The following is a 12259-nucleotide window of genomic DNA, read 5'->3' as shown; positions in this document are numbered from 1 at the left end:
TCAGTATGCGTTATTATGAGTGTTACTCCCTTCCCCCCCCCCACCCGCCCTCTCTCTAGCACCCTCCGCTTTATAATTGGCTAAGATCATAATACGGAATTCCGGCCCAAAGCCAAATGCCTCCAGAGTAAGCTTCATGAATGTCCAATCCACCTTGTCAAATGCCTTTGTTGTGTCTAGTGCCATGAGGACCATCCCTTGTGAGCCACGGGAGGCCAGGTCCACTAGGTTCAGGGCTCTGCGAATATTGTCCGTCTTAGAACAGTTCTTCAGGAAACCACTTTGATCAGGTTGGATTATGTATGGGAGAATGTGAGCCAAGTGAGTTGCCAGGATCTTTGAGTAGATATTGGCATCAATGTTGAGAAGCGCAATGGGTCTGTATGAAGCTGGACTCCTTGGGTCTCCCCCCACCCCCCGGGTTTGGGGAAAAGGATCGTAATTGATTCTTGCATAGAGGGGGTTATCACGCCGGTCCCTCCTAAAGGAGTTGAACAGTTGTGCTAGGGGAGCGATTGGAGATTGGCGCGTACAGGAGGTCTCGGGTGGAATCTGGGATCCGGGGGAGTGCTGCTTTGCTTAAGTATTCCATTTGGTCGCTCACGTCTCGTGGCGGAGCGGTCATTACCTATTTTAAATGCTCCGCTGCCAGGCGTTGTTCATCTTGCTCTGCGTAATAGGTTCGGCCTTGCGTGTGCCGGAGACCAATGATCGTGTTCGTTTTGCTTTGGCCAGTTTGGCTACCAATAATTTATTTGCTTTATTTTTGGCATAGCAGAATTGTTTTGCATTCGCCAGTTGGTGCCGTATGTTTGGCGTAGTGGGCCTCGATCTTTTTCTGTGCCATGCGAATGGCTTGTTAAGGTCTCGGGGACCATCCTTTTTCTTTATGGGTTTGTTCAGCTTTTCGGAGGTTGCCTTCAAGGGCTAGTCGGGTTTGACATCTAGTTTTGTGGAAGGCCACTCTTTGTGCTATTCCCCACGTAAGACCGCTTTCATGGCATCCCAGGTGTTGGCGGGTGAGGTGTCTGCTGTAGGGTTTTCCCGGAAGAAGTTCTTGATCGTAGTTGCGATTGAATCCCTAAGCAGCATTTCATTAAGTATTGGGTCATAGCGTCCATCTACTTTGGGCCTGGTGGCCTGGTGGGGGGGTAAGAGGGGTCAGGGGGGGGGGGGGGGTTCTGAGCCCAGATTTCCAGGGACACTGGGCCATGGTCTGATAGAATCCGTGGGCCTATGGTGACGTCTTTAGGGAGCGAGAGGATCTGAGGGGAGACCAGCAGGAGATCGATCCTGGAGAAGGTTCTGTGAATGTGGGAGTTGAATGAGAAATCCCTTTCCGAGAGATGGAGAACCCTCCATGCGTCTCCCACCTCCAGCGTTCTGAATAGCCGTAGGAGTGCCAGAGCTGAGAAGTCTCCTGCTGATGGAGGATGGGATTTATCTTTTGTGGGATCCGGAACTCTGTTAAAGTCTCCGCCGATGACAAATTGGCCCTCTAGGAAGGAGGGGAGGGTAGCACATGGCATTATAAAAGGCGGCTTGGGCAGAGTTAGGAGCATATATTGACACAATGGAGAATAGCTCCCCGAGTAGCAAGCATTTCACTGCCACGAATCGACCTTCGGGGCAGAGTTTTGTGTCCAGAATCTGGGGATCCAACCCCTTGCTAAAAAGAATAGCAGTGCCCCCTTTCTTGGAGTCTCTGGATGCGCCAAATTGTTTCGGGAAGAGGCGGGAGCGTAAGTGCCCGAAATCGGCTGATAGTAGGTGCGTTTCCTACAGCATGGCCACAGCGGCATTTTCATCTTGACATTTTTGCAATATTGACTTGCGTTTAGCTGGGGAGGGTAGAGTGATCTGGAGTGAAGGACGCAGGCATCATCGTGTTTGGGGAGGGGTAGGGGGCGGGAGATGAAGCTGTGTCAGCTGGCATCTCATAGATCCTGCGGATGCCAGCTCTCCTGCCATTGAAAATGTTTGCTCCGACCACCAACCAGGTGGCGGAGATTTAACTGGAGGGGAGGGGGGGGGGGCAGGTGTCAGTCCAGCACCCCCCTTGGCCAACCTGGTCAGGTAACTGTTCATAGCCAACATGGCTAAACTTATCGGTATCGCCTTCCAAGGATTTAGATGGTTTGATCCTCAGAAGTGGGCATGGGCCGTGGGGTAAGGCCCGCCGCCCTGACCATTGGGGCATTTTCGGGGTTCAACATGGCTGATGGGGTTCCTTCAGGTGAGGCTATTTCTTCCGTCTGAACCTCGGGACTCTTTGATTTAAGATTGGGCGACCTTGGGGGGGGGGGAGGGGGGTCGGTCCAGTTCGGTGTTCTCTGAATTCATGGGTGACTGAGCTTCTGGGGTGGTTAGGTTCATGATCATCTCGGCATCTTCCAGATGGCTAATCCTTCTCCGAGTGCCCTTGTAGGAGAATTGTAAGGCCGTGGGGAAGAGCCATCGGTAGCTGATTTGTTGGTCTTGGAGAAAGGTAGCCAGGGGATGGAGCGCCTGTCTTTTCTGAAGGGTGAGGATGGATAAATCCTGGTAAATTGGGATAGGGGGGTGCTCTGAAAGGTTATTTCATCCCGGGAGCGGCCGATTGCTGAGATGGCTTCTTTAGTCGTGAAAAAATGGACTCTAGTGATGACGTCTGGTGGAGCGTCTGATTCCACACCACGGTGTGTGTGTGTGTGTGTGTGTGTGGTCCAGGAGTAGTTGGGATTTTTTTTAAAGTCCGGGAGATGGGCCTGGAATAGGTCCCCTACATATTCTGCCAGGTTTTTATCTGAAACTGAGGTCGGGACCCCCCGAATGCATAGGTTGTTGCGTCTGGCCCTGTTTTCCAAGTTTTCCAAATCTTCTTGTTTAAATTCTAATATTTCACACTTATCCTCAAGAAGTTGATTGAGCGCTGAACCTCCCTCAGGGTGGACGCATGGTCCTGGGTTCGGTCTTCAACTTCCCCTAGTCTCTGTTCAGCGTCTCGTTTTCCAATTTGGTAGATAGTTCCAACATGCAGGGTACATTTTTCTAAGTCCAATTGGGATTGGAATCTATGACTTACCCCTTGGTTTCAGGGCCCGCCTTCTAACATAGGCCTGTACTACCCTTAGGAGGAGGAATGGGAGCTGTAAGTTGGTACACAGAAATTAGAACCTACATAGACCAAAGAAACCCTTAAACACTTAAGTTATATGAAAAAAAAAATTCTGATGCTTGTTAATCTGCTTAGAATCACATGCTGTGCATATAGTCCGACATCCAGTGGTAACCGCAGAGTATTGCATCTTATCTTTCGGGGATCGAAAGGGGATGTCAACATAGGCGTGTCTATAACACTATCCCTATTGTGACGTGTAGTGTACCCAAAATCCCTCACGTGCTGATAGTTTTTTCCGCCCAGATAACTGGTTGCCCTATAGCTGAGCTCTTACAGAAAGACATTGTTTATCTTATACCGATTTGTCGGTTATGCCCCGTTGAGTCACTTCAGTCACAAGAACATCTTTGGTCTACGGCGGTGGATTTAGGTGCCTAATATCCAGCGGCTGGACTTTCCACGTGGTCAGACCCTCTGGCTGACCTTTACAGTAGGGAGAGTGGGGTCCGGGTGGCCATATTTTCAATACGTCTTTCCTCCTTTTCCTGCTTTACCCTTTTGGTCTGGTCATCTTCCCCTTTGGCTATGGAATGGACTCCTTTTAGGTTCTGCTGCAAGTGTAGGGTCAGATATCCTTGGAAGGACGAACACAGGACATGCAACGCCTGTCTCCCCTTAGATCACGACGAAAAGCGGTATGCGGCCGGCAAACTCCTTCACCCTAAGACCCTTAAGGAGTGCCGTGTAAAGCAGTAGGCTGCATACGGTATGTTGCGGGTGGAACCCCTTCCCCCACCACCACAACCGCTGAGAGTGACCGGGGCACCTCAGATGACCAAACATCCATTACGGATGTAATAGACCTCGAGACGGACACTTCTAGGTCTGCCACGCCCGTCCCCGACCCTTTACCATACCCGACGACAGGGGCGTACAAACGCATCTCACTAAGCATACAACCCCTACACCGGTTTCAACGTCCTCGCCGAAAAAGGTGAAAATGCCAACAGGGGCGTAGAAAATTTGGACGGGTTCTTCGGATAGCGCAGATCCAAAGGCTTCCCTGCATCCGCAACAGCGTCTTGCGACTGGGCAATCAAAAACAAGTAAGGGCGCTACTCCAAAAACTTCACACGTCGAAGCGCGGAAATCCAATGGTCCCAAAGGCTGCGGTAGGCCCGACAGTTACGACTAGGCGTCTAGTCGAAAAACTGACTGCTAGGCCTCTAACGCCGCAGAAGGTAATACACCTACCGATAGAACATAAGAGCGATTATCTCACGTCGTATCTGCAATTAATGAAGACGGCATCGAGAGGATTACGGCAGTGGTGGGACTTATCCCGGTTCCGCATAAAATCATGGGGCAAGCCGCCGACAAATCTACGGATGCGGTTTGGGGCCCCGATTCTCACGATACTTATGAAGATAGTCAAGAGCCTCTTTCCGACACCCTAAGAGTCTTTTCGGCGCTATAGGGCGCAGGATGACATTTTTCCACCCGTAGGCCCGCATGGGTCCTCTAAATGGACGAAAGAGAAATTTGAAGGGCGTATGAACCGGCTGGAGAGGTTTATCTGTTTTTTTCTGATCATCCATCCCGTCTTGTGGAGAGCCTAACCCTCAGTCTTCTCATTTTCAAGAAGATCAACCTTCTGTCCCCATCCAGCAGGAAGATTGGACACGTATAGGGACATTTACAATGAAGAGGAAGAAACTTCTTTTCTACAGAATTATTGTCATGATCTCTGCTTCCAAAAGGTCAGGGTTTTCCCAACTCCGTTGGAAGCAGATCCATAACCCAGGTTCCGAGTGCCAACCAGTCCCAATTGGGACCTTTTGGACCCAGTCCTGGCGCCAGTGGCGCCAGGCTCATAAATATGCCCAGTCCCAGCGCTGGAAGCGCCGGGCTCATAATGCTTGGGTGGACTTACCTGCTGCAGACCATGCTGCTTACTTGCCTGCCAGTTGAGCCTCTGATCCTCTTCTGTTTGGAACTACTTTTCCTGTTGGGTGGGGCTGGAGCCACTCCCTAGATTCAGAACACTGGAACTCTTCTGGAAGGCAGGAACTCTTTTCTAACCAGGAACTCTTTTCTTACTTAGGCGTGGCTGTGGAAGGAGACACCTAAGCACTACAGGAGGCTATTTAAACCACACCCGGTGGATGAATCTTGCTTTGCGTTATTCTGCAGCAGAACGCTCATCGTGTCTTCTGCATCCGGTCCTGGGCCTAAGGAAAAAGGCTTACCATCCTGAATCCAGTCTTCAGCAACACCTATAAAGACAAGAAAGAACAGGTTAGCATTCCGGCATCTGAAAGGCAAAGGCTTACCTACTCTTTGTGCGCTCCGGAGGTCTTCATACTGCATTCCGGGATCTGAAAGACAAAAGCTTACCAACTCTTCGCACGCTCCGGAGGCCTTCGGCGCTGCATCCCGCATCTGAAAGACAAAACAAGGTGCGTTTAAAGACATTGGGGAACTTTAATACTCACGTGCCATTACTCCTTTCCACATCTAATCCAGTGGGTATTCCGGCACCCTGCAGCCGCTCCGAACTCGTACCTGCAAAATAAAAAGACAGTTAGAGCGCATCGTGAAGCAGGCAACAAGCGCTTACTTACGTGCTTCCAGGCGCTTCCATCCATCACACGGGCTCCATCTTCAACTCACTTCAGCCCGTCATCCGCCATCGCCGGAACCCTGCAAAACAAGAGACATCATTACTAAAGACTTTAAAGACATTTGAATGACTCGAAACTTACCGTTCGTGCAGTAAACGACGGACAGCAGTTCTCTGAAGTCAAGAGGCCTGCGCTACCTATCCAGTGAAGAAACTGGTTACAGCACCCTGCCCCGAGGCAGATGGAGAGCTCGGCATTCATTTACCTAAGGTGAGAGCGTTAACCTTTTGGGGGGTCTACAGGAGAGGAGAGGAGAAGAGGAAAGAGATAGGGACACCCCAATAACCCCAGTTCATTAACCCCATATTTTCTATCTGCAGACATCTTACTCTACACGTCCGGCATACAGTGCAGAGGTCCAGCCCAAAGAGCCAACCGGGTGCTACACATCACCTTTGAAGATACGGTAGTCGCCCAGTCAAGACCGGCGCCTCTGCGAGAATCAGGTGAGCGTTACAATTATGAAGAACAGCAGGGTGCCACAGACAATAGGGAAGAAACCCAGCAGGAGGGTACGGACCCATGGACACTGCCACATCAAGATCAGAACACTGTTTTGTGTCTGGATTCCCCTCCGGCCACCCCAGCTCGCCAGGCCTGCCTGTGGATGACCAGATGGCTTTCAACTCTTTGAAAAAGGCAGCTGAACACTTTAACATCTACTCAAGAGGCTGTGCCTGAACAGGATTTTGTAGAGGATATCCTTAAGGAAAAGCCTCCATCTAGCCAAGCTATTCCCCTGCTTCATCAAGAGAAGGTTGACTCCCTCCTTGGTGTCACCAGCTGAAACCCGAGCTGTGAACCCAAGAGTGGTAACATTTTTTTAAACCATCTCTTTCCAACCCTCTATACATTAGGGGGCATGCCATCCCAGACTCTCTGGTAGTGACTACCACCGGAAAGAGGGCAGGGGTGGGGGGGGGGGGGGTACCCCTTGCTACTGGGGTGGCACCTCCGGACAAGGAATCCAAAAGGCTGTATGCTCTAGGCAAACGATTCACCTCTGCTGCTGCATACACTAGGCGGATAGCTACTAATACCACGCTATTGGCAAGTTATGCTGACGCTCGGTGGGACCTACTCCAAGAAGGCCTCCAAGAGGTTCCAGAACCAGTCAAGGCCAAGCTTCTCTCTATTGTGGCCGAGGGAAGACCAGTGAACCAGAATGTGATTAAAAACACCCTGGACATGGCTGAGCCAGCAAGCAGGTCTCTGGCCCAAGGGACCCTACTCAAAAGACACGCTTGGCTGCGTACCTCAGGGTTCAAACCCGAAACGCAGGCCTCTCATCAATAAGCCTATTGAGGAAGCTAACTTGGTTGATGAGGCCTTGGAAACAGCCAAGAAAGAGCATGAGACTCTTAAGTCCCTACAACAGATCACACAGACACCGTTACCATAACCCCCCCCCCCCGTCGTCGTCCCCCCCCCCCCCCCGTCATCCCCCCCCCCCCCACCACCACCACCCACCCCACCCCCTGAGAGATGAAGGTCAAAACTATGGCCCTGGGAATTTCAACACAGGACAAACTTCAGGTAGCCCTGCATACTACCCTTCAAGGGTCAGCGACGTAGCAGAGGCGTCAATCCTAGAGGAGCCACAGCCTCTGGTCAGAAATGACCACCAGATCCAGGTCCCCGCCCATGTCACCCCGGTAGGGGGGGGGGTGATTAACATCTTTCCTCACGGCATGGGAGGGGATAACTTCAGACCAGTGGGTCATAAAGATGGTCACCCACGGGTACTGCGTGGAATTTGCCCGACCGGCACAATGCAGACCACAGCGCCTTTACCAGACCATCTGGAGATCCTGAATCAAGAGGTGGAAGCGCTGTTGGAAAAGGACGCCATAGAAGCCGTCCCTATTCTTCAGGTAAACAAGGGTATTTATTCAGCGTAATTCGTTGTACCCAAAAAGGACCTCACCATGCGCCCTGTTCTAGAACTACACCCAGCGAATAAGTTCATAAAACCCCAGAAGTTTCGCATGGTGTAACACTACAGGAGGTGATCCCACTGCTGAAACAGGGGGACTACATGGCAACATTGGACATGAAAGATGCATACTTTCATATTTCAATGTTGCCAGCGCACAGGAATATCGAAGGTTCATGATAGGACAGGCATTACCAATTCAAGGTACTCCCCTTCGGCATTGCCTCGACGCCAAGGGTGTTGACGGAAGACTGTCTAGTCTTCCCCTCCAACGAGAGGGTTCAGAACATGCTTTTTCAGATTCCTCAATATGTAGCCAGCCAGTCGGGAGGTGACGGTGCGCAAGGCCATGCCCTTGCTAGGATTTATGGCGTCATGCATATACTTGCTTCCTCATGTGCGGCTGCTCATGCGTCCGTCCCAGGCAAGAGTGGCTCAACAGCCAGTGGTGTCAGGACAGCGGACAATGTGAAGATCTGGTAGTTGTCTCGCCAGCCCTCGTTCTCTCTGCAGTGGTGGTCAAGGCAATAAAACGGCCTTCCTAGTGGCTGCTATCTCGTCTATCAGAAGGGTTAGCAAACTACAGGCACTTTCTGTTCTAGACCCCTTTGTTACAGTCCACAGGGATAAGGTAGTTCAGTGCACGCACCCCAGATGTGCGCTTAAATTCATATCGAAGTTCCATGTGAACCAGATTGAAATACCTACCTTTTTCCAGAATCCCACTAGCATGGCCGAAAGAAGCCTACACACTGGATGTGCGCAGAGCAGTCATGTGCTACCTGAAAGAACTAAACCACTGAGGAAAACAAACCAATTTTTTGTTTCAGTGGCAGCTGGTAGAGAAGAGGATCCTGTCTCTAAATCGGCTATCTCAAGGTGGATTGTCAAATGCATCACACTATGTTTCTCTCTTGCTAGGAGAGAGCTTCCATTCAAGCCCAGAGCACACTCTACTCGAGGCACTGGGGCATCCATAGCATTCATTGCAAATGTTCCCCTCGAGTCCATTTGCAAAGCGGCAACCTGGAGTTCTCCAGCATGGGGTCTGGCATGGATTCACATGCTCATGAATATTCCCCGTCGTCAGGCTGGGAATCCTCAGTAAAGAAAAAACCAGTTTCGTTTCTGATCTGTCTTTCGTAGTAATAACCAATCACTGGTCTCTGCGTCATACTGACCACAGCCAATGACTGCCCTCTACCTAAGCACCGCCTCCGGCAGCCATCTTCAGATTTTTACCGCACGTTCATGTGTTGGGATCCTCGTGCTATTGCTCTCGAGCGTTAGTGCTATTTTTTTCGCGCTTTTTCAAAAAAACTTCGATTCTTTCTGTCAAAAGAGCCTCAAGCTCCACCGATCCTACATCCGATCAACGGGGACCCGTGTCGGATTCGTCTGTGCCCCTCAAGGGTGAAGATTTCGTCGAGCTACACTTCGGAGGACTCCAGAAGCTTCTCAGGCCCGGTCTCGGAGATGGCCCAGGAGAAGGGAAGCTCGACGCCCGGAAAGCTGTTCAGGGTCTGCCCTGGATGCCGGCTGCAGAACGTCTTTAAGGAGGACGAACACTCTTTCTGCCTTTACTACCTTCATGAGGACAAAACGCACGTGGAGAAGGACTGTGCGTTTTGCGGCAACATGTCGGAACGGACCATGAAGGACCGTCATCAACGTCTCGCCAACTGGCTGGAGGGTAAGAGCCCGTCTGGCGAGAAGAAGAAGAAATCCGAGCGGTCTTCTAAGACCTTTGAGGGCTGTTAGGCAGAAACCTGTGCAGTTCCCTTGGGGAACACTGCAAAAGGTTTAAGACTACAGGTAGAGCAGTAAACCCCTTTGGTAGCAGTCCGTACCACCCAGATTTACCTGGTAGCTGTGGCTGAGCAGTCAGACTTCTCTCAAGAAGAGTTAGGCAGTATGCAAAGTATACACAATATGTACCCACATACAATAGCACAAGCAAACACTGACCAGAGCTTGGTTTCAAAAGTATATAGTTATTTATTTAAAATACACATAAGTTAACAACACTCTAGCAAAATATAGTAAACACTTCAAACACAGTTATAACGAAAGTAGATTCAATCCTTTCTCCTATCTAGACAACTCTAGGTTAACACCACTTAATTAAAACAGAGGTGAGTGCTTAACGTTAGATGACACTCTAGTAGTTTCCAAGAAAGGGAGAGAAAAAGCAGAAATGGGTTAAACACACCACTCTAAGGTCCAGAACACTTGCAATAGGCTCAAAGAAGCACAAAGTCACAGGTGAGCAAAAGTCACTAGGCAGGGCCCACTCTTAGAGTAGCTGGAGCGAAAATGTGCCCAAGATCACACCGTTATTAGGGATTCAAAGTCTTGCAAAGAGTTAGAAAGAGGTTAGAGTGGCTTAGAAAGTTTAGCCAGGGTGTCCCAGGCTCTCCCAGGTTCGAAAGCCGGGGGCTAAATCTACCCCGTACAGTCGGTAGCAAGGGAAGCCAGGCGGAACACGGTACCTTAAGCGGAAAGGATCCTCCAGCGGTGGCAGTTGTTCCAGGCAGTGGCAGCAGGGCTCGACGTCGGTCAGGGGAGAAGAAGTTCTCGCTGAAGAGCAGAAGAAGAGGGTCGTTGCACTGCCCGGGAAGAAACCAGCCGCGGAGTCCTCCGGTTAAAGGGTCGTACCGACTTTCGTGGTTGGGGTAAAAGTGGTGGGGTTCCGGTTGCCGGGGTGCTTGGCACTGGCAAGGCGGCCACGAGATACCTCGAGAAGCGAAAAGAAGGCGAAAACTGGTTGTCCCCACCAGTCAAGGGAAGGAGCCACTCCGTTAAGAGTTCTCCTCGGTCGTCGGGAAAAGTGGTGAGACGGTTCAGCAGGGCTCCACCGGGTGGTGTCGTCGAAGCAGGTCGGCTCAGCTCTTCCCTCGTCGGATTCTTGGTCCTGTGGCGACTTCTGAAGTCCCAGTCCCCAAAGCCCTGCTTTTATGCAGCAAACCCCCATTCACCCAGCCTAGCTGTCACTCAAACATGCTAAGTGGTGAGCCGGGCGGCTCACCACTTGGGCCAATCAGGACGGAGTGCGACTTGAGTTACCAAGGTAACTCAGTCCAGGGTGCCTAAATCCCCCTCCACCCCTCCTAAGTACCCCAGACAGAGTGGCACCACTTTGGAGGGCTTCTGTGGAGAAGCCCGCCAAAAGTGGAACAAAGGGCTCCACTTTGGGTCAGAGTTACAGAGGCGAACACCAACGCCATTTTAGAATCAAGTTTTGGCAAAAAGTCCCAACCGGAGTTATAAAAATAAATATATAAACCGGCGGTATGTTTAAGGCTACCGTAAATAAATAATTAAATGTGTTAGCCTAAAACAATGGGAAATCCCATAGGGAAATATTCGCGGTCGAATATAAAAAGTAGTTTCCACTGCCACCAGCCAAAACTCGATCAGGGGGGACGGAGACGTGCCCCCTCGACTAACAGACCCTGGGGCAATCGAATTGCCCCAGCCAGTACGTCCACAATATGATGGTTTGTACTGGTTCTGTTCAGGATTCAAGACTAGTAAAGTCTTTGGTGACTTTACATGCCCTGGGAGACAGTAGTCAGTCCCAGGGTATGGAGTCTATGTTGGGGAGTCCCTAGGACACCCCTGGGTCACGGCACAGAGGGTGCTGTGTGACCCACATCACAAAAATACATGAGGCCCCATGGAGTAAAAGACCCCATAGCCCATTCAACACAAGGTTTAACCAAGAAAACACACTTCAACATGTCCAAGAGTGAGGGTAAAAGAGTCTCACTCTTGGCAGGAGAAAAAAAATTAAACCCCAGAAATCCAGCAAAGCTGCTGGGGGACTCACTAGGTAGGGAAATTCAGCCTAAACAGAGAATTCTCCCTAACAAGGGCGCCCCGGCGACGGGGGCCCAACATAAGGCCAAGCACCGCGAGTCCGCTGGCACCGGGAGCGCCGAACGGTCGGGCTCTACGGGCGCCAGGCAGGGCGCACCCTCCCCGGCACCATCAACCACGAGCCAACGCTCTGGGTCGGGTAAGAGGAAGGCCGAGCACCCGGCGAAGCTCCTGGAGAGGCCCCGGTCGAGCTCTAAGGCAGAGGAGGAGCGTGGCAGTGCCCCCTCCCTCAAGGATAAGGCGGTGAGCGCACCTAAGGTGGTGATCCATCCGACCAAGCCCTCTATCGAACCGGTCGCGGCGGCCCTGGCTCAGCCTGTGGAGGCTGCACCAGTGGTGGCGACCTCAGGGCCCAGAATCTCCCTGCCTCCTCGGAGGGAGTCTTCTTTTGTGCCCATCGATAGGACCCCCGTGAAACCCTCCGCGGGGAAGAAGGGGGGGCAGGGCGTCGTCGTAGATTCGACCTCAACCTCAGAAGAGGAGCTGATCGAGGTCTTAAGCCACGGCCTAGGCGTGGAACAAGGCCAGCCCGTCGGAATGGACCCCGACGCAGGTGACGACGACGGCATCGTCGAGGATTCCGACGGGGCCCCTGCTCGCCCGTCGGATTCCCCTCTGCCAGCGCCGCAAGACAACTCGGCGGCCATTTTGTTGGCC

The sequence above is a fragment of the Ambystoma mexicanum genome, chromosome 3q (assembly GCF_040938575.1).
Source record: "Ambystoma mexicanum isolate Mex_15411 chromosome 3q, UKY_AmexF1_1, whole genome shotgun sequence".
Classification (NCBI taxonomy): Eukaryota; Metazoa; Chordata; class Amphibia; order Caudata; family Ambystomatidae; genus Ambystoma; species Ambystoma mexicanum.
This window is presented reverse-complemented; position numbering follows the sequence as displayed.